Raw genomic sequence first — 19685 nt, 5'->3', positions numbered from 1 at the left:
CATCTTCCCTGCACTTTGGCTGTGGGCTTGGGGTGTAGGGCCTGCCCCCTGTGCATCATAACTTCTCTTCAGTGATTTCTTCTCTCATGGATTCTCACAGGAGGAGGCTTTGGGAACTTTCTGTCAGCCCAGCAGAACTCCCAAAGCATCATGTCCCATATTTATTCCTGGGGTGTCTGTCACTCAGCATCAAGGGCTGTCTCTGCCTCCACAGGTGCGCCAAGAGTGGATCAAGGCGAGCATAGGAAAAGCTATTTGGAAAAAGTAATTTTAAAAAGAGCCTGGCATAACAGCTCTGGATTCAGGACCTTAACAAGTTCATAAAAGCTTGTTGCTGGTGTTGTAAAACTCTAATACACAAGTTCATTCCACATAAGAACACGGCTGTAAGTTTTTAGCTCCAGATGCCAGAGAGTGATCCCAGCCTGTTTAAAATGTGTTAAGCTGCAACATGCTACATAAGTTAATACCAGCTTTTTACTTCTTACCTTTTCTGCTTGGGGCTGTGCCAGTGCTAGTCACTTACATACTCCTTTACCTTGATTCACTGTAGGAGATGAGGCTGCCAAGCCAGATATTTACCTTGGGAACACACATTCTTATCCTGTAATGTTTCATCAGCCACAGCTAAAGAAAAGATTTATGGACTTTGTAACACTAAGATTATTTAAGTCACTTGTTAGCCAAAAATAATGTAAAGACATACAGTGCTTGTTTCAAAAAAGTTTGTAATTAGGAGCCCATACTTCGCTCTGATTTACAATGTAAGCTTGGTATCCAATTAGCAATAATAGTGTTCTTTTAACTAAAACACATATCCTTCCAGAATTATGCAGACTTTCCAATTACTGTGCTATGATGAAATTATAGCTAGAGACTCATAAAGTTGTGCATAGTTTATAAATGCAATATATTCTTAACTACCTTGCTGTTCGGTATATACTAGCAGGGCTCATATGTTCTCTGTGTTATGGAGGCTTGTTAAAAGGCACATATAAGATTATTGAAAAAGTATGTCAAATAATATTTATGTACTTACTGCCATTGTGATAGGCTGTTACTGGTCTTTCTGATTAACACTTCTGGTCAGACACAGCACAGTCATGTGGCTCAATCTCTAAAATTCAAAAAGCAGTTTAGAAACTTATCTTCAAAGCACCTGGAAACTTAAACTCTTGAGGGTTACTGCTTGCTTTATTTTTTACCTTGTCATTATGATGTCCCCTTTGTTTTTCATGAAAGGAAAAATGCTTTTGCTCCTTTTTAAAGCAAATTGTAGTGCCTCACCAGCTCATACACAGCATCTCCTCATGCTTTTCTGTAACCAGAGTTCCAGCTACTTTTGCTGATGTGGCAGCAGACTGATAATGAGAAATGATTAAATGCTGTCCTACAGTTAAAATCAACAGGAGAAAAGGCAGAAATGCAGAACAGCCTTTAGGTGCTGTCCTGCAGTGGGAGAGGCAGGGAGGAGCTCCTCGCTCTGTTCACAGCAGTTCCTTTCCAGTCCTCTTGCAGAGGGTTATTGATGAGAAAACCATGTCTTTTACAGGAATGGGGGAATGACTAAGGCCTGTCCAACCCTGTGAAAGTGTTGGTAACACTTAATGAGATGACTAAACAGGCTGCTTCAGGGCTTTTGCAATTTATTTATTATTATTTATTACCCAGAGTTTGCTGAGGACTGCTAGTCCCAGAAGGAAACTTCCATTGAGCTTGCAGGAAAATGCTGGGGAAAATGGCATGGATAGAGACTAAGAGGAGAGTGTGTGCATTGTACTCTCTGTGACAAGTATGAATGACTGTATGCGTATAATCTTGCCTTATTAGACTAATTCATGTTGGCTATTGCTGTTCATTAAAAATTATTTTAACTTTGCCAAAACCTTGTGAGCTCTGGTTTTGGGGGAGAGGTTTTTATTCATGGGGGATGAAAAACAAAAAAAGGAGATTGTTAGGTGGGGCTAGTGCCAAGCCCTATGTGATACCTTCCCTATCCTCAAAGAAAGGAAGAGCAGGCTGCCCTGTCAGCACCAGCTGAAGGGCCCTGCCTTGGGGCAGCTACATGGCTTTGCAGTGTAATATGGGTCAGGAGAAGAGAATTCAAAGAAAAACTGTAACCTATGAAACTCCCGAGAGCTTGCTCTTTCTTAAAATCTGTCCTTATTTTTACAATTCTTCTAACTTAATAACTGAGGCATCTTCTTTAGTGTGAGTCATTTGGGGGACAGTTTGGGTTCTTCAAGTTTTGAGGCTATTTTAATTTCTCAGGCTATTCATTGTCTGCATTTGCTTTGTTTCATTTTGTTTGGTTTTCATTCGAGCTCTCAGTTCTATATAATATAAAAGCACTCAGAGCTGTATAAATTATGGCCCAAGATGCCCCAGGGGAGTTGGTAGTGAGTTACAGCACTGTGTGCATACAGTGTCTCAGCTGCTCCGATTTACTGGTCCAAGTGGAAGAGGCTGAGAATCATTCCAGCTTCAGGAGTGCCTGGTGGCTGATGGCACTCAGTGCAGTCAGTAAATCCAACCTGTGCAGACAGGGATTCCTGCTGCCAGACTGCCCTGGCATGCCCACCTGAGGTGTAGGGCTGATGGACATGGAAAACTTGATTGCAGCCTTTCAGGGTAACCTTAAGATTGTCTGCTTTTTGCCCCTGGGATGGCTGCCTCCAGAACCATCCTGTGTAATTTCTGGAATTGGCAGCCAAAGTCTTGGTTGTTCCCAGTGCCACCCACTGCTCAGCTCCCTCCCTGACCACCCTGGAATTTGTCTCTGACTCTCTCTGCAGGTTTGGCTCTACCAAGAAAAGGGACTAATTTGAGAAGAACACACTTGGGTCATGTCTGCTCTACAGCCAGATGGTCTTGTTGTGCCAAATGAAGTTCTCCAATACCTTGGAATCAGAACAGTGCAAGCAGGATGGAGAAGAGACAGACTATTAAGTGCCAGGGGAGCAGTCAGGACAGGGCAAAGGAAGATTTAGGGTAGGTGGGGTCCACGCTGCACAATGATAGGCATCCAGCAGCTGTGGAAAACAATAACAAATGGATAAAAGAAAGATTTATGGGAAGATGGTGTGTGCAAATTGGGGCATCAGAACTGCATTAGTTCCTATTCAATTATCTGTTGAAAAGCTCAACAACACAAGACAGGCCCTCACTTCAAAGGCCCTAGGTCAGCTGAGGAGCTGTGCCTGGAGAACGGCAGAGCCTCCTCACAGCTGGGAACGGGCCCTACCAACAGTATGGAAGCACTTTTACATTCGTGCTTGCAAATATTTACACATTAGGTCATGGCAATTAGGAATAATTAGAGTGGAATGTACCTTGTGTTCACGGAGCCAGGAGCTAGGCCATGGCATAAACACTGAGCTGATTTCTGTTCAGGCTGGGCAGGGTAGGACACAGAGCCCGTGGTGCCTCCCCAGGGCTGCTCCCAGCACACAGTGCTGGGTACAGGTGCTGCTGGGAATCCTGCTGGGAATCTGATGCAGTTTGGGGTCTTGAGCTACACATTGCAGTCCCTCTTCAAGGCTGTTTAACTGCAATTGAATTTTTTCATAGTATCAAATGATTTGTGGAGTGATCGAAATACTCCCTCCCAGCTACCCAGCAGCAAGGTTTGTCTTCTCACAGGAATACAAAATAAGAAGCCTTTCTGTCAATACTGTTCCTCCCAGCCTTCCTGGAAGAAAAACTGCTACAAATGAAAGTCAGATTTAAGAACAACAGTGGAGGAGATTTATGCACTGGCTGGCACAGGGTCCAGAGAATTACAGTGCCCAGTTCTAGATCAGCTTTGCTAGTGGGGTTGTAAGTGGCACCGAAACTGCTCAGGTGTGGAAAACACATCCTGGATACCTATTAGGTGTGCTTTGCAGTTGGATTGCAATGGGAGCTGGAGATGGTACTTAAGGCATATCTGATTTGTAGGAGCTATGGACCTCTCTAGCAGCCAGGACTAACAAATGGCTGCTTTTGCTTTGCCTGGACCACAGCTCTATTGTTACTTCATAGTGTTGTGGGGCATCGTTACTTATAATTGTTCATAAATCTGGTGATTAAAAATGACAGTGCACATAAACTGCTTTTTAATACTTTGTATTTATACCAAGCTATTTATTAATTATGTGACTTGCCAACATATTATTGCTTCACCTTAATTAGTGCCTGGCAGTGTGTTAATCACTCCTCTGCCACTGCACCTCAGGCTCTCTTTAATTGCCATTGGCTTTCTCCCATGTTTGCTGTTAGCATGTGATCTCTGGCTTTGGGACCCTGGGGACAGGACGTTGTTGAGGAGGTTGAAATGCTTTGTTTTGTGGACAGTTTTAGCCCAGGAGCTCAGTGCTGGTAGAGCAGTTGTGAAGGTCACAGACAGGGTGAGATGCAGGGACAGGTCCCATCCTCACCCGCAGCAGCAGTGCCTGGGCAGCAGTGCCAGCCCCAGCCTGCATCTGGCTGACCCAGGCAAGCGGATTCCTCACTCCCCAAAGGAATGATGGCCTGGGGCTGTGCAGCTGTGCCTCAAGGGTGACACTTAACAACAGGATAATCACAAGCAACTGCGCCTCAGTACTGTCAAGGGCAGTACATTGCCGACTCTTCTTAATGTTAGGTGTGTTTTGAAGTTGGACAGTGATGTGAGTAGACTGTGTAGTTTTAAAGTGAATCCAGTCTTTAGAGATAGTTGAAATCTCCAGCTACCATGAAATATGTTGTCACTTCAATTACAGTTGCAAGTACCTCTCTCTTATTTGTTTCCTGTAATACCAGACAGACTAGGTAAATATATATCTTTTTAAATGAAGCACAATATAGTTTTTAAATGGTTTATATCAAATTGTTTCCAGTTTCTTATAAACTCCTGATTTCTAAATATCTCATTATTTGTTCCATATGTTTCACTGAAGTCATTGTTACCAGTACAGCAGAAAATACATAAATAATCTAGTAATTTAACATAAGTTTGTGATTTTTCTTAAGTTACTGTCAATCAAATATCATTAGTATAAACTGAAATCAAAGCAGAGCCAAAATCTCTAATTAAATCATGGAGGATGTACTGAGACAATGAGAAAATCAGGAGTGCTCTCACAGGCTGTTCCACTGTGTGTGCTGGGAGAGAGAGCACAGAAGTTTGGAAGGAGGGAGTTTTTCACGACAGTGACTGCACTTTTGTCAAACAGGTTTCCAGGTACAGTCACGACAGTTGGTATTAATCCATTATTTCTGTTTGGTTTTCACTTAAGTTAAATATCCAAAGCAATATGAAGGACTAAAACCAGTTCATTGTAGTGACATAATAAGAAAAGTAAAAAATGGTTGTGGAAGATGCTCCCAGCCTGCTGTTTGACCCTGATGAGAACGAGGCAGTGTTGTAGAAAGTCTCTGTCCAGTGAAAAAAAGGTCACAGAATGGAGTTGGCAAAAGGGTCGAGGTATGCTTCATGAAAAACTTCAGCATTTCCTGAACAAAGAATGTCCTTATTGCCCAATGCAATACTCATCTTTTTTATTATTTTCTCTCCTCCCTCCTTTATCAGTAATGAAAGAAGGAAAAGGAGAAGCAACAGATGATAAGAAGAAAAATATGGAAGAGGAAAATAGGAAGGACAAACAGCACAGAATACTTAAGTTTGTGTAAATCCTTTTACAGACATGTAGAAAAATCTAAAAATATAAGCATTTTTGCATTTGGGAAAATGTAATTTTAAATCAGAGGTGGAAAAGAAAAATCAAAAAAATCAAAACCAAACCATTCCAGGCACTAAAAATACTAGTTCTCACAATGGATGTAAGGTATCACTGAGGAGGATTATCTATGTCACCAGTGTTTCTTTTCCCCTATTAAATACATTTTCCAGGCTTTGAAGGTTTCTTGGTTAATAGTACATCACTTTGTCTGAGATGGTTTTCATCCATCTCGGTGTCAGTACATCAGCTGACAAACCCAACTGTACTTGTCAGTCATATCAGCACTTCCAGCTGCCTTTAAACCTGCACATTTTCTCCTCACCTGGCTGTGCTGTGAGGACAAAGATCACCACTGATCTTTGATCCTGATCAGTGCAGAGGTGTTTTCAGACAGGCCATGTAAGTAGGGATTATCCTGTGAAGAAATTGAGTTACTTTTGTTCTGTGGCTAAGAACTCTTTCCCAGTTTTCTCTGATGACAAGGTTCTCTATTTAGCTCAGGTGAAAATCCTGGATAAATTTAGTGTATTCCCATTATAGCTTTTATGTTGCCAAGTTCATGAAACAGCCAATTTAATCACATCATGAGCACTCATCTGTTACTTGGTTATTCTCTGTTACAATTTTCTTCTTTCCAGAATTTTCTGCCTCCTCTGAATGTCCACTTTCCTTCGCTGCAAATGGTAGTCCACAGTCACCCTGTGGGCAGTGACTGAGGGGTGACAGGGAGGGACAGCAGAGGCCAGCAGCTGGGTTCAGCACCAGGGGGCAAAGCACAGATCTGGGAGGGAGAGAGGTGTTCCCTGAGGGTGAGCACAGAAATCAGAGCAGGGGGCAGGACACCATGGATAACAGAGTTCCAGTTCAGAGGTGGACGTGGGAGGTGCAGCCATTTCAGTGATTCCACAAGTCCCTCTGGGAAGCCAAAGTGATGCTGAGGAAGAGGAGGAGGGGATGAAGCTGGACATCACCATGCAAGGGCAAAGCAGCATGTTAGGGCTGCTGCAGTGATGGCTCTTGCAGTGTTTCTGCTGCAAGCTCCATTTTTCAGGGGTTTATAACTTGCTCATAAAAATTTACTGCAAGCCATAATTTGGCACAGAGGGTTCCAAGCTGAGAGCATACTGCTTTCCTTATTTAAACTGCATTTGGTTTATTGACAGGCCTGTTTTCAGATTGCAAAAGAGTGACGAGTGAAATAGAAATCTAATTGTTTCAGAAACTCTTTTTCCCTTTTTTAGGACTCTCTAGCCCCCAAACAGCTTTAAACATCTACTGGTGCCTTTGAGTATTAAAAAGAATTAAAACTAGTTAAGAAATTCATGTTTAAATAGTGGCTACTGTGCATATTGAGGAATTATACCTCCAGTGTATAGCATCTTTCAGCCTGAATAATCCCAGTGCAGCTTTCCAGCCTTCTAAAACACAGCTGAAACAGAAATACAGGCAGGATAAAAGGAAGCAGTTAATAATGCAGACCTGTACAGCAGGGCTGATTGTGATTAGGGCCAGGCTGTTCTATTTAATGCATTGCTCTTGCAAAAGACACCAGAGAGCCTGTGGATCAGATTTTCAGGTACTGCCTTTCTCTTCTGGAGAACACAGGTAGGAATGAAAGTGATTTTGCAGTTGCAGGTTAAGCCATTGCTGTATCAAAGCTTCTGATTTAAAATCCCAGGTGTGGATATACATTTTATTCTGTTCAGCACTGATGCTGCTGTGAAGAATTCAGGCTTTGCAGATGATGATCAAGGTGTTTGGGTGAACACCGGGAGACTTAATTCTGATTGTTTCTCCAGCCCTTGCCAACATCCCTGAGTGTTTGAGTACAGGCTCCATCCTACATTTCCATGTGTAATTCTGGAGGTTGGAGTTTCATGCTCTGAGCTTTTGAATTCTAGTTTTACAGTGAAAGTACCACAAAAATACCTGTGTTTATTTTTGGCAAACCAGTTCACATTTTTAAACCAGCTTTACTTAATTCTGTTAAGTAAAAATATGCTGAATATGTGTCTAGGTTTGCAGATGATCCTTGCTTATGTTTGAGAACTTGGCCTTGAGCAGGTTGATGTTTCACTTACAGGAGAAATGTCTGAACAAGCAAAAGTGTTTTGGGCTGGTTAAACTGATTTTCAGTACCTAAGCCAATGTGAAATGGTACCTTTCTTGACAAAATACACCTTTGAAAGCATATTCAGAATGCTTGTGTAATATACACATCAATGCTGTGGTAATGTGAGGGGAGGGGAAATTGGCATTTTATTAATTCAGCGGATGGGACCTTCTCAGTGTTTTTCTGGACCTGTTGGAAAGCTGGTTGATGTTCATCACTGTCTTAGTGGGGACTCAGGGGCTCAGGCTTGCTAGATAAATCCTGTTTCCCATTTGAATTGTTTGTGTGGAACGTCACAAAAGTGTCAGATCGAAGTCTTCCTCCTTTTACCCGGAAAAATGGATTTTACCATCCAAAAGGTGCTTTTGCTGGGTATTTGTACCCTCATGAAGCATAAATCTGTACTTCCTGTACCTCCCACCCTGACTGCTCTCACTCTTTTGAGATTTGTCTTGCCTAATTCACAACTTCTATTGAACTCTTGGGGATACAACTCCAAGTACTTTTTTAATGGAAAAGGTTTGACTACATAGGTGCAGACCAAAAAGACCAAGCAGAGGAGTTTTCAGCCTGTGTGTGGTCACAGTATCTGAGCAAATCAAGTGGACAAATTACTCTGCTGCCATATCTGTTTCTCTTGGCAGAACTCTGAGAGTCCTCTGGCCTCCCCTGCAAGTGTCCTGCGCAGTTTGTGATCAGATTCCCTCTGCAGATTGGGTGTGCATAGGGATTCGCCTCCCAGTCTGCATGGCTGGCTTTAGAGGGGCTCTCCTTGCAAGGTAATAAATCACAGATGGAGTGGTCTCTGTAGGTGCACTGGGGAATATCTGAGTGTTTGCTGTCTGTTCCACTCAGGGGCTGCTGCTGCTGAGGGGTTATGTGGGCTGAGCCTTGGCACCGAGAGCTGGGGAGAACATGGAAGTTGGTGCAACTCAGCTCTGTGGGAGGTGACATGAAAAGTTCTCACACAGCACCCCGTGCTCTGCACCATTTCTGTGCTACCTCCCTGCTCCTCTGGTCTCTTTGGGAGGAAGCTGCTCCAGGAGGGAGGGTCAGGCAGCACTGGAGAGGCAGAGAAAAGCAGACAAGTGAGACAGAATGGGCATTGTGTGGCTGTGGCTGTCATTGCCCAGGGGTTGAGGGAATGGAGAGTGAATGAGAGTGATGAGAAATTATTGTTTTAAAATCAAAGAAATTAAATGGCACAGAGTTGAGATTGCCCAGTGGCTAAACTTACACCTTTGAGATTTAAGACATGAGGAATTCTGGTGTCAGTTATCCAAACCTAGTTCACTCTTTTAAGAGAGGAATGTGAAGCTTCTTAGCAGTCTTGATCTCTCTAGCCACAGGAGGATTTCACTGCAGATGTACACGTGAGTCTCAGCTGTTCAGCACCTCCCTCCCCTTATTTTATTAAAAAGCAGAACATGAACCTCAGTTAACCTGGACGTACAGTTACCTAGAGAGGCAACTTGCTGTTCTCTTCTGGAATCTGCAGTTCAGGTAAGATTCTGAGAACCATGGGAGAAAGAAGTAAGCTGGGCTGTGGAAGTCCATGGCTCACAGACTCCAGTACAGCCTCAGCTGTCCTGCAGGAGCTGGCAGGAGCCACTGGGCAGTGTCTGCCTGCCTTCCCTGTGCACAGCTGGCAGCTGAGGAGGTCCATCCCACAGAAGGGACATGGGCAGTGTCACCTTTGCCAGCCTCACATCCTCTCTGTGGCCAGCTGGGAATCAGGCAGCAGCTGCAGCTGTGGGAGCAGGGCTGTGCCAGCCCCTTCTGCCTCTCCCTGGGGTGCTCAGCAGCTGGGCACTGTGTTCTGGGCTCCCTCCTTTTCATGGGCAAACCTCAGCCTTTGTACACTTCAGTTCATTGTAGCTCAGCTCACTTGTGTTTGCTCTGACAGGAAAGCACATTCTGCTTCAAGAATTCTTCAGGCCACTGCACAGAGAGGGCAGAGATAGGATGGCTTTGCTGAGCACTTACTTTTGGTTTTCAGGACATGAATTTTTTCCTCTTGCCTCTGCTCTTCAGGTGATGCTGAGAAGAAAGCACTGAAAGAGTTTATCAGCACATACTAGGGCCACACAAAATGCTTTTTATCTGCAAAGATTTGTATCGGTGTAATGACATGCTCTCTCTCTGTGTCACTGTATGGAATGATAAATATTACCAGGACTTTTTTTTTAAATTTAGCAAACGTTTCTCATCTGTGCTTGCTAGAGAATGGAAAGCCTAATGTCTGTGTACCTGTGAAAATGTAAGGTCTTGAAAATGAATGGAAACTGTAAAAATAACAATCAATTTGTGCCGAGTCTAATTTCAACAGGTCTGAGATTCATCAAGGCACAGGTCAGGAACATTGTCCATGGAACACTGCAGGGCACGGAGACTTCTGGTGGTTTAGGGTAGGAAAATAGAGATCCTAGGGAGCTGAGCAAGGATCAGAGTGTTAAGCAGGCTGCAGTTTTACTCTATAATTGATGTTTATTTAGGAGATTGGGAAGTGATTCCCTGTGCTTTCGATTAGCACCCTGCAGCCTTGGCTGGATTAGGCCATTGCTACTCCAAGCACAGTTTCACAGTGCATGGGCTTTCAGCAGGGCCTGAGAAGTTTTCCCTGGCTGTTTATTCATGCACCAGGATTTGAATGTTGCTGTCCCTTTTTTCCATTATTTGTCTTATGGGATCCACAGTTTGAGTTGAACAGACGTGATTAAAATTGATGTTCTCTGGTTTTTACTCTGGGAAAGTCACTGGTCTGGTTCACAGCATGACTCTGCAAACACTTGCCATGACTGAGCTGAAGGCATGCAAAACAATGGAGGAATGAGTAAAAAAGGGTAAAAACAGGGGCAAGAAGTCAGTATTGGTACCAAAGTGCTGCTTTGTGACACTGTCCCCTGAGTTGAGGTGAGGTGACACCTGCTGAACACACCTACAATGGATTTTTGTCATCTCTGGATATGTGACAAATACAGTTGGCTTTAGTGCAGTGCAGCTCATCCAAGCTCTATTTGCTCTGGACAAAATTCCACATTCAGCAGCATTCAGTGTGAGTGTGACTTGCAGTGTCACACTGGGCAGGGAGGGCAGTGGTGGGATGGCTTTGCTGAAGGTAGAACTGCGTTATTTGAAAACAAAAATTTGTGTACTTAGTGCTCTGAAGCTCCTCCCTCTAGAGGTGGAATGGAAGGAGACTTTTATTCAGTGCATCTTCTCTTCCCTCTCATTGTGGTGGTGAATGGAAATTCCTGTATCACACTGAATGTCACCAAACAGTGTTGGGGTGCAGCTACTATTTGGATGCTATCTCAAGTAACTGGCCTCATATTCAATATTTAATTAAAAGCAGAAAACTTGATACAACTAAAAGATAGGAATCTGAATGGCATGGTGGCCAGCCTGATATTTCTAACATATTAATTGACAAATCTTGCTTTACAGCTGCATCTGGGACCAGTCTTTGTATGTCCTTTATCTCTTTAATTCTTTTTGCATGGAACAAAACAAATTGGAAATGAAAAACACTGGCTTATTGTATTCATCTGAGGACATGCTAATTGAAAATGATTGTTACATACTGGGCTGGATTCAAAAAAATGTACATCTCTCCTTCTCTCTTTTACACATAAATCCATTAATGTGTTGAAATAGCAATTGCTAGGTCACAGGGAAGTGAGATAAGTAAACTTAAGAGGTAGCCATACAACAAGGCAAATTCCCATGCTAGCATCCAGATCCTTTGGCACAGCCATGGTTGCCACAATCTACATTTTCATTAGAAGCAAAACAAAACAATATTTTTGTTTTGAGATTTTAGGTCCACAGAGATAATTTGGAGAACATGAACAAGAAAATATTTTTTGTCAAAAAAGAAAACCTTAGATTTTCTTAAGCACGCTTAGAGCTACTAAAAAGAAGTGTGGTGTGGCTTTAGGTTAATCTGGAAGAGGATTTGATGGACAAGTAGCTTGTACACTCTTCATGCAATTTCAGTTTATTTCTCAAATGAAATTGGAGTTGTAAAGCAGTTAATGAGGAACCTTAATATAAGGAGTTCTTTTAAAAAATTAAATATTTTTAATAATTAAAATCATTGTCCAGATTTTGGTCTAAATTCTAAAGGGACTGTTTTCACATTCTAGCACCTTAGTAGAATGGCTTTCAGATTAGTTGGAGTTTAGGGATTTTTGGGGGGGGGAGATTGCTACCAGATGAAATGTGTATCATGGATATTGCATGCTGATAGTGTCAGTTTGGAGGATTAGAGTAAAATAAAAGACCAGTTACTATTCTAAACCAACCAGAGTGCTACAGCACGGAGTGTGTGGCCCTTGTGTCACAAGAGCACACATTTCCCAGTTGGGGTTCCTGTGCACACACCACAGTGTAACATCCCATACACAAGAGCAGATCAAAGAGTAGCAGTAACTCTGTGTTTCAGCTGAGGACTGTTCCTGACACATCACAGATCCATGGGCTCCTTCGTGGCTCCATTGCCAGTTACTGAACAGTGGCCAACAGTAAAAAGTGAGTCATAATGACTTTTCTTTCCTCTGCAGCATTACATGTTTTTATCTTGTTTATCTTCACCGTTATTATATTGCCATTTACATCCTAGATCACCTACCCAGCTCTAAAAGGGCATGAAATTTGGACAGTATTGTGACAGTTTAGAATTCTCCAGTTTTTCACAACTTCCCAGCTGACATTAAAAGAAAAAAAACTTCTAAAATTTTTTTAAATTTACTCTGATCCCTGCCTCCAGATCCCCAATCCTCCCATCAATGTTAGCATGTATTTGGAGCTGGACTATTGTGTTTGGCATTAAAACTTCTTGGATTTGTTTGTTTGTTGTCACTTTAAGATATCAGATGAAGTGCCAATGGGTTTGTATCTTGGACAGCTGTGTCAACTTTTTACTAGCAGTCCAAGCCCACAGCTTAAGGGGAGAAAGGCAGGATATCCCAGGTGAACTGGTAAGAGCCTGGATTTGTTGACATTGTGTGTGGACCAGTGGACTTTGCATTTTTTTATGTGCTGGGCTGTTTGTCAGTGGGATTCCAGACAGAGAAGAGGCCAGTCCTGTGAGTTAGCACCCAATTCATCCTTGTCTGTGGGAGATGGGAGAGCTGAGTAACATGACTGCTTGAACAAGAAAGGATTCACAGAACTTGTTTTGCTAAAAAACAGACCTGACTTTTCAGGACAACCTGCAAATGAACACAATAATTACGTGCTTTTGGTAAAAGCAAAATCATTTCTTCCTACACTTAGACCTGACAGCACACTCGCTCTGTGGGTTCAGCCACGTGCAGGGAGGGCCAGCCTGGGGGAGAACATAGGCTCTCCTTCACTGGCCACATCTTCCCTGTGTGTGATGGAGGATCATTTACATTGTCACTGGTGTGTTTGCCAGAGATTGCTGCGTGTGGCTTTTAATGGTGAGCTCACAAATGTGTCTGTGGTGATCTGTTGGCGTAATCCTTTGTGGCTCAGTGTGTCCTGCGCGTCGTCCCTGTGCCAGGGCATGCTTGAGCTCAGCCTGCGGGCTGTACTCTTATGTTTAAGAGCTGTGATTTTGTCATGGTAAGTTTTGAGGGAAAATCATGTGTTAGTTATGGTGGAAAATATCAATGGAGAACCAAACAAAGTAAAGAAAAATTGGGGTATGTTTTGTGCTGCCTGACATGGGGTATTTAGGTGCATGAACTTGGTTGGTCTTGAGCAGGACTAGGTTTACACATCAAAATCATTGGCAAGTTACTCATTGCACACAGGATTCTGAGGCAGGAGGAGTATTCTGTACCCTTTTTGTAATTTTTTTTGTCACCTTCCTGGGTTCTCATTTTAAAATCTTTTCAGTGGGCACAGTCTGCCCCATGGGTTGCAACTGGACACAGTAATTATGTGCTTTTGGTAAAAATCAACCCCATGGGTTGATCAGCATTTGTTCTGCTTCCTTTGCTTGCTTTTCTATGCCAATCTGGTTTCTTGGTGACCCCCCCAGTGAAAGCAAGATGATGAGTGCAGTTGACTCGGTTGAGAACTGCTCCATTTTCTCAGCTGGAATCCCCCCATGCCCTGCTTTTCTCAGCCCTCCAACCCAGCCAAGCTTTGGTCTTGTCTTCCCAGAGGGATGCCACCATTCTTTCCCTTTGTCCTTATTTCCTCCATGAAATTGAGCTCTTTTGCTTTCCTGGCTTGGTGGGAAAATGTGAAGAGATTGATGAGGTGGATTATTTGGCTGTGTACAGGTACAGGCTCCAGCCATCCTGCTGAGGATTAGGAAAAGGCGTTCTAATGGTGATGAGCCGTTCTCAGTTTGAGTCCATCACTCTGGCTGTGCTTCAGTGGCAGACAAACCTGGGTACCAGAGCTGAAGCAGTGATTTTGAACACCTGTAGCTCTGTCTCAGCAGGGGATAATGTTGGTGCTGGCTTGAACCCCAGCTCTCTGTGCTGCTGTAGCAGACTGCCAGCCTGTAGCTCAAGACTCAGCTTTCAGAGCAGATCTCTGCACATTTTCTACTGAAAGAGGCAACTTCAAGAGATTGATTTAATGCTGCATCAGTAGTGGTGTGTGTGGTCGCACATACAAGGGCTCTGTAACCAGTTATGCTTCTCATCATATGACAGAAGCACAACTGTGCAGTCCCTGTTTCAGGATATGTAAAAGATTGATGCTAGTGGGTGGTTTCAGAGATAAATTTCTCTTGCCAGGAATGTTTTGAAGACATTCCGTGCAGAGAGAACGGCCCTGTTGATGTCATGTCATGTAATTGGTGAGATCATGTGTGTATAAAAGTCACGAGAACAGGAAAGGCTAGTAGGTTGGTTACTTCTGCCCCTTTTATTTTCCTTGCATACATTTTCCAACTGCAACTTGCCTGTCTGCTCTAAGGACTAATTAATAAGGCACCAGCCTCCAGTATGAAATTTAAAGAGTTGTTGCTTCATAGGTTCATGTTTGGCAGTGAGAGAAGAACACATAAAGCTCATAAGAAAGAAGTTGAGGTTTTTTTCCCCACAAAACATTGATCCGGGATTGGACAGAAAGAAAGGCTGCATCTCTCCATTCCTATGGGCCCTGGCATTTCCAGGATTGCAGTCAGTGGGAGAGCAGCTGGTGTAGGAGGGATCAGAAAAACCGTGCCAAGGGTAAAAAGTGAAAAGCAGAGTGGAGCAGTCCTGGGCAGAGGCTGTTTGACATGGCCTGCCAGTCCAAAGCAAGGCATTCCCACTCCACCCCTGAGGATGGCTCCAGCAGCCATTTCCCTGGTCCGTGGTGCCTCTGCACCAGGTGGTGCCCCTTTGGGAAGCTTGGCACTGCCTGCTGCACAGCTGGAAGCTCCCAGTCCCAGCTGTGGTGTCCTGAGTCTGGATTAATGAGCTGTTTGGAAAGGCAGAGGGGACTCTGCCACTCTGCCCAGGCCGGTGTGGAAATGCCCCCAAGGCCCCGTGCCCATCAGACCTCTCTTTGTGGAGCAGCATGGAAACTGCACGCATCTGTCTTTTCTTTCTCTGGCTACAGTTCCTTGCAGTCAGTCTGGAGAGAGTTTTACATGGAATCACGGAATGATTTGGGTTGGAAGGGATCTTAAAGATCATCTTCAAAGAAAGGCTTTCATGCTGAGAGCCTCTCTGTCTTTTTCAGCTGTATTAGCTGGGCTAATAAAAGGTACTGTTTCTCCCAGCAAACCTTTCCTCACTGTCATTAAAATACGTGTTTGCTTGCTAGGGAGAGTTGAGGTTGTTTTGGATATTCTTCTGGGGAAGGAGAAAAAGACATGGCTTTTAAAAAAAAAAAAGGTTGGCAGCTTTTGGGAAAGGTCTAATTATTCATTAAATGAAAAAGTTCATTCTCCTTTTCAAAGAACGCATTGTGGCCACAAAGATCACCGTGAAATCAAAGCAAGTTTGCTGTAGAACTCATCTGTTACACAGAAAATTAAAACTTTTTAAAGTTTTTTTCTCAATTATGAGGTGACTGAAGAAGAAAGAGGACAGGTAGGGTTTTAAAAAGACATACTGTAGATTAATTTAGAGTTCCAGCCTTTATTCATATAGCCTATAATTTGAACAAGTTTATCAGAATTCTTTATGAGTAAATGATGTGCCAAAATGGACCAACATTTTGAAATAAGAAATGAGCTGTGAGGGTCTTCTGTGAAGGTGCTGGTAGAATTGAAATAAAAGAACAAAATCTTTTTAATATTTCAAGAGAGAATAATGGAAAGAAAGTGCCCCGCAGAAGAATCACAAAGCAGTGTGGCCTAAAACTGATGAAAATTAGTTTTTCTGGGCAGCTGCATGAAGAGCAAGGCTGGAACTGTCCTTACCTGAGGAGTGCTCACCCTGTGCACTCATCTCAAGGTGCTTTACAGAATTAAAGCCCCAGTGAATTAGAGCTCAGTACAAGCCAGAGAGACCCAAATGCATTTCTTTCCAAATTTAGTAGTTGATTAACGAGTCACAGAGAGGACACATTTAAGAGTGTTACTTTGAGTTTGGAAATACAGTGTTGTACATACTGACACTGGAGGCTGTACACTGCCTGTGCCCTTGAAATAACCTTATTCATCAACACATGGAAGTTGTTCTCCATCCACAAAACCCAGTGGGGCTGTTTAAGGCCAATTCACAGGTGTCTGAAATTTTACATATAGAGGTGTGAGGCTATTTAAAACATATGTGCAGGTGTTTACATGGCAGAGAGCAGGAGCAAGGCTGTGCACATCCAATTTAGGTTTCATGTTGAAAGACAGGGCTACCTTAAAGGAAGTCCAGGAACAGGTGGCAAGGTTGGCGTGCTCCCAACGGTGTTAGAAAGGAGATAAGCCATGCTATAAAGAGCTCATTTGTGTGCTGCATAAACTCTTTGCTGGTTGCTTGTTCAATGTTACTTTCAAGTATCTAGGAGAATATTAGAGAGCACAAAAGTGCAGTAAAAACTGCCTGAAGATGCTGAGGAGTCCAGCACTCTCTCTGGTGTAATGTTACAGATCTTCTGCTGGAAGTCCTGACTCTCCAGAGCTCTGCTCCTGGCTCAGAGGCTTTACCCCAGTGACTGATAAGGTCAGGATACTCAAAAAACACCTCACAAGTGGTGATGCAGTCCCTGCTGAGGAGGCATTTGAGTACAGAACACACAAAGAACGAAACTCTGCAGGGGCGTTGCAGTGATCTGCCAGGGTCACCCACTGACTTGGCATGACACCACTTGCAAGAGCAGGTCCTGGACCAGGTGTGAGTTGTTCAAAAGTGTCCTGGGCTGCTGATGCCTTCTGCTTTTCAGAAATACTGCTGCTAGTGGCTGTGTTGTCTAGTTGGAGATGAGCAGTTTTATAAGGCAGTAAATTCTGGAAAGTTGTTTGGAGCAGAGTGCTGGAATTTGACATCTTGGAAGATGTCCAGGAGAAAAGTTAGGTCTTCTCAAAGTTTGTGGTCTTGTCAAGTGCCAAGGCTGGCACCCCAAGGAAGCAGAAACGTTCCTTTTTCCTGTTTCAGAACCCAAGTGGACAGGCCAGGTACAGCAAGTCCAAGGCTGCAGGCAGCTCAGGTGCCTTTCCCCTCAAGTGACACAGAGAACCCAGGTGGGGAGGAGAGTGCTTATAGGGAATTACAGCCCCATACCCTTCCTTTATCCCAGTTCATCTCTCCAGGAGGTGAGAGCAGAAGTACAAATGCTCACTTGTCTTAAGCAGCTGGAGTTTGCACACAGAATTGACAGCAGTTGGAACAGAAGCTTCGTTTGGCTGTGGAAGGAGCTTTGCAGTAGCCACTGTCCTGAAACAATTAGGGCAGGTCCCACCAGGGGCTGAGGCTTCTCTCCCTCACCTCAGTAGGAGCTGGGAGATCTCCTGTGGGCTGGTTCTGCCAAACCTCACATGAGCTGAGCGGCACCAGCACCAGGAGGAGCTCAGCACATTTTAAGAGGGGCTGCACAAGGGCGTGAAGTCACCCAGCACCATCAGCACATGGACCTCTCCAGGGCCAGGAGGTGCAGAGTCAGCATGAAAAGGTAAAAATGAACCATTCTCTTCCTGGGAGCTTTGGTTGGGGTGTGGTCCGAGTTCTGCCTGTAGTTTGGGGTCATTTCTTCTTGATTTACCCAAGTTGCTCTGGCCCACGCTTGGCCTCAGACTCCTCATTCTGCACCCCTAGAACAGGACTTGGCAGCACGTTGTGAGACACAGCTCTTGTGCCTGGTGCTGTTTGCAGAGGGGGTACCTGGCAGCATCAGGGCTCCCAGGACAGTCATAGGAGGAATAAACAACTTGAAAAACAAAATAAACTCTTGCTATCAGAGTCACCAGGCGAGCTGTCCAACACAACAGTGGTCTCTGATTTTATATTTAATTTTAGAAGCTGAAACTAAATGTTTTAATTTTATATTATTCTCAACATAATGCTAATTTGCTCCAGATGTCCACTCTGAGCTGAACACTGCCATTTTGCATAGAAAGCATGTGCGTCAGTGATTTATTCCAAATAGCTTCTATTTTACTGCATTTCATTTTATTCTGAATGAAGTACTTAACAACATGTTTCTCTTTAAGAATCTTACTTAATCATATGGATATAATTTCTTCAATTTACGTTTTCAGTTCTTTAGTGTGGTGGCCACAGGGTGTTTCTTAACCTAGGAAGATTAAATGCACATGTTGAAAGCTGCTTATATTTGATTTTGAGGCACTTTCATTTCAAAGTCCTTCACGTAAGGTACAGAAGTGATTGTGGTTTCCTGCTAGGTTCTGGGATAGAGGGATAACTCTCAGGAAAACCTTGCAGATACCTTCTAATAATCATCCATGACAATAACATAATTTCATTTCTTTCAAAACTGTGGTCTACCAAGAGTGTTTAAGACTTTTTTTATTGGGGTTCAGGAGAAAAAGAGATTTAATTTTCTTGTCATTTCTGGGCTACAGTTCAACATTTCAATTTAAAACCTATTTCCGTCGAGCTCCTTTCCCAGTTTTCCCTCAAAATATTATCTTAAAAAATGTCTTTTATTCAGTTATTTTTTATTTATTTAGCAGCATATTAAAAATTATGCGAGACAGCTCAATATGAACCTTTGTTATTTGAGCCTGGCTCACTCAGCCATTCCTGTACATGGGCTGCCATTGGTCAGGTATGTCAGGAATGTCCCTTGGCAGTGGCCTCGAGCTGCGTCATGTGTGTGAGGCAGCTCCTTGAGCTGCTCTCCTGCATGGGAAGCTGCTCTGAGCCTTGGAACAAAGTCCAGGGACGATTTTTATTCTTTCATTTTAAAGCTGACCCAGGCTGTGTAGTTTGCAGTAAGATGGGATGCTTCAGCAGTGGTCACACAAAATGTAATGTACCAGATTCATCAGATATCAAAACCTACTCTTTGTCACTCTTTGTCTCTTTTAAAAATAATTTCACTCATATAATCCCTTTTCCTCCTAGGCTTTTACACTGCAACCTATGCCATGGGATATAAATTTCATGAGGTCCCATCATTTGTGAGTCAGGTTTCTCTCACCTGAAATAGTGTTCATCTGTATTCATTTACATCTTCTTTTTGCATTTCTTTTTCAATCTTAGCATTTAATTTTCAGAACTAACCTTGCTGTTATTCTACAATTGTATTAGTTTATTATACTGAATTGTTGACACAGCTGGTAGGGAGCTAAGTGCTGTGGTTTCACACAATAAAATTTCAGACAATATGTGTAGCACTTCTTTTTCATACATATCATTTGAAAGCCATATGATTCACCAATATGTGTTATTGTTATCCACCCATGTGGGACACAATCTATTTTAAATTAGTGAAGTGACTTGCTAAACTCCCTGTAAACAATAAGACTGTGGGAAAACATTAAGTGCTATTCA

At 43.2% G+C, this 19685-nt stretch overlaps 1 protein-coding gene and 2 long non-coding RNA genes across 9 annotated transcripts in view; 2 read left to right on the top strand and 1 right to left on the bottom strand.

Annotated features, from left to right (window-relative positions):
* GLIS1 (GLIS family zinc finger 1) overlaps positions 1-19685 on the top strand; it is a 178763-nt gene that overhangs the window by 115892 nt on the left and 43186 nt on the right. The window lies entirely within an intron of this gene.
* On the bottom strand, positions 358-1320 carry LOC135305369 (uncharacterized). The gene is made up of 3 exons (XR_010366579.1): positions 1206-1320; positions 1040-1117; positions 358-627 (listed from the first exon to the last, which is right to left on the bottom strand). It is a non-coding gene; the product is annotated as an uncharacterized LOC135305369 (long non-coding RNA).
* On the top strand, positions 13323-17781 carry LOC135305368 (uncharacterized). Of its 2 annotated transcripts, XR_010366578.1 has the most exons (4): positions 13323-13407; positions 16823-16895; positions 17328-17413; positions 17525-17781. It is a non-coding gene; the product is annotated as an uncharacterized LOC135305368 (long non-coding RNA). The 2 variants fall into 2 exon arrangements; XR_010366577.1 differs by lacking the exon at positions 16823-16895 and having other exon boundaries at positions 13329-13407.

The sequence above is a fragment of the Passer domesticus genome, chromosome 7 (genome assembly GCF_036417665.1).
Source record: "Passer domesticus isolate bPasDom1 chromosome 7, bPasDom1.hap1, whole genome shotgun sequence".
In the NCBI taxonomy this organism is placed as follows: domain Eukaryota; kingdom Metazoa; phylum Chordata; class Aves; order Passeriformes; family Passeridae; genus Passer; species Passer domesticus.
Note: the sequence above shows the minus strand (reverse complement) of the source record. Positions and strands in the feature narration are given on the sequence as shown.